Source organism: Solanum tuberosum, unplaced genomic scaffold, assembly GCF_000226075.1.
Source record: "Solanum tuberosum cultivar DM 1-3 516 R44 unplaced genomic scaffold, SolTub_3.0 scf00025, whole genome shotgun sequence".
Taxonomy (NCBI): domain Eukaryota; kingdom Viridiplantae; phylum Streptophyta; class Magnoliopsida; order Solanales; family Solanaceae; genus Solanum; species Solanum tuberosum.
Window position 1 is genome coordinate 1,321,209 of NW_006238951.1, and position 3,181 is coordinate 1,324,389.

The following is a 3,181-nucleotide window of genomic DNA, read 5'->3' on the forward strand; positions in this document are numbered from 1 at the left end:
TTCTACACACATGCAAGCTAACTCATCATATTAGACTTATTCTGTAGGCCCTAGTGATAAACATTATGGCTTCAAGACCTACATTAAAACTTTACTTCACAATCATCATACTAGTCTAGATTTCAAGGTACATTAGCCCTAAGCCTTAGTCATAAGTCAATTCTAAGCATAATTCATCAAGAGTCCCAATTCTTAATCATTTCAATTCAAACTCTAACATACATGCATAAGTCTAGTCAATTTATGATCTCGTATTCACATTCTTGGATATACTCCATACATATCAACAACCCAAGAGAATCTGACAAAAATCATCAATTCCTTATCAAAAGATCTAAACCCACATACTTTGGAAATTAGGGTAAATCAAGGAATTCACATAAATTATTCATAATATCATGAATCAACATCAATTTAATCATATATGAGTAGAATCCAACCGTTTGGAATAATACCCACCTAAAACCCATGCATTGGAAGTAACTCTACCTTCATTGGGGTTCTTTTTCACAAATTAGGGGAAATTCTAGGGGACTCTATGGGTGGAAGAACCCATGGATGAAGAGCTAAACATACCTTGAACAAAGCCCTAGCACAATCCTTTAGTAATAAACCTTTTGTTCTTGACCCTAGCTTCAACCCTAGCTTCTTCTTCAATGGATGTTCTTCTTTGAGAGAGAAATATTTGAGAAATGAGTGATTTAGGGTTTTGAATGGTGTCTAATGTAAAGTGAATTAAAACTAAGAGTTATATACTTAAATTAGGCTAAATAGGTTAATAAAATACATACAAAACGACCCCCACTTAAACCTAGTTGAATAGGATTTTACTTAATTGTCCTCAACTTGGCTTCCCCGTCCCAGGCACCACGGCTACTTGGACGGTCAGTGAAGGGCACCACGGTCCGTGGTGGTCCCTGTGGTCCATGGAACAGTAGCTCCCCCAACCCTTTTTGGCCCTCAACCACCCTAATTTTCCAAGGCACCTTCACGGGAACTTTGACGGGCCATGGTCAAGCAAACGGCTCGTGAAGTGCCTCGTGAACTTGGGGCAGTGTCTTGGCCTCTTGGCCTGGCCTCCCAAGTGTCTAAGGGATCTTCAAGGACCCCTTCACGGACCGTGGTCCACACCATTGGTCGTGAAGGTGGTCGTGAACTCTTAGGCAGTGGCTGCCAAGCTTGGGCAGCCTTGGCCCTTTGGCTTAGGCTTGCCCTTTTTCCTTGGTAGTTGCCCTTCCCATGCACCACCAAACACCTATAGGTCATCTAGGCTACTAGGTATAATGCACACCTTGATGCCCTACCATTAAAATCCTCATTCACAACACATAAAGTCTCATCTACGAAACTATTTCACATACGACACACCATAGAACCCTAGCTTTTGGCTCTAGTTTGGTCTAATAGTTTCCGGGGTGTTACAAATAACATGGTCAAAAGAGTCTTAGTAGGTGATGCACCTACTTGGTCCTTTGGGCTAGTCAATAAGTCAAAGTAGGTGGTGCACCTACTTGTCATCTACTAGCTTAGTGAAGTCAAGCAAGCACCTTAATATTTTATTCCATTTCTAGACCTTAATACCTTTAACTTAACTTAAAACTATTATATACTATGTCACTTTAAACTTGACTCAAATACCAACTTATAATCTCAAGTTTGAATACTTCCATCGATTTCAACTTAATCGGGTCACATTAAAATCTACAGACAGTTAACTTTAAATCTATTCTATTGTCACTTGTTGCATAGGAAATCGAGTCCATAACTATACCACAAGGAAGTTTTTTAAGTGTAATAAATATAACTAGTACACGTAGAATACGGGGTGTTACAATCCTTGCCAAACTGATTCCATTCATGTGAGTACCACAAACTCCGGCATGTATTTGTTCCAGAAGCTATGCAGCTTCACTAGCATCAACACATCTGAGAAGACCTAAATCTGGAGTCCACCTATAAAGGATTTCCCCACTTGCAAAGAAATTGAGGGCCATACGGCATATCGACTTATTCTGATTGAACGTCGCATTCTCAGGATAAATTTCGGCCTCTAAGTACTTCTCGATGTCAAAATACCAAGGTAAACCATCTGGTTCCGCTTCAACAAGTGAACAATGGACAGGTTGCTCTTTTACCTCTATATCCACTAGATCAATATAACTTGTTTCTGGATGCTTAATCATTGATGCGATGGTGGCAAGAGCATCAACCAACTCATTTTGTGTCCTGGGAGTGTTCCTGAATTCAATCTTGCGAAATCTCTTACACAACTTACGTACATACTGCACATACGGTGTGATCTTTGGTTTCTTCACAGCCCATTCACCTTGAACCTGATGGATCAGCAAATCTGAGTCTCCAATAACCAGCAACTCGTGAACATTCATATCAATGGTCATCCTCAGACCTAGGATGCAAGCTTCATACTCAGCCATGTTGTTTGTGCAATCAAATCAAAGTTTAGCCGTCATAGGATAATGCTGACTGGATTTCGACACTAAGACTACTCCGATACCTTTCCCTTGATGATTCGCTGCTCCGTCAAAAAACACTCTCCAACCAAGGTACGCTTCAGAAATATCTTCACCCACAAATGAAACTTCCTCGTTGGGAAAATAAGTCTTGAGGGGTTTGTACTCCTCATCGACTGGATTCTCCGCAAGATGATCAGCCAAGGCTTGTTCTTTTATCGCCTTTTGTGGCACATACACAATGTCAAACTCACTCAAAAGCATTTGCCATTTAGCAAACTTCCCAATCGGCATTGTTTTCTGGAAAATATACTTCAACGAGTCCATCCCGGAAATAAGGTATGTGGTATAAGAAGACACATAATGTCTCAACTTTTGAGCGATCTAAGTCAAAGCACAACATGTTCTCTCCAAAAGAGTGTAACGAGCCTCATATGGAGTGAACTTTTTGCTCAATTTAATAAATGGCTCGCTCCTTCTTCCCAGTTTCGTCATGTTGACCAAGCATGCATCCCAATGTGTTATCTGAGACCGACAAATATAGCAATAATGGACTCCCTTCTCGCGGAGGGACCAACACTGGTGGATTGGACAAATAATTCTTGATGGCATCAAAAGCAGTTTGACATTCGCCGGTCCACTTGGTCGAGGCATCTTTTTTCAATAACTTAAAGATGGGCTCACACACCACGATGGATTGAGCTATGAAC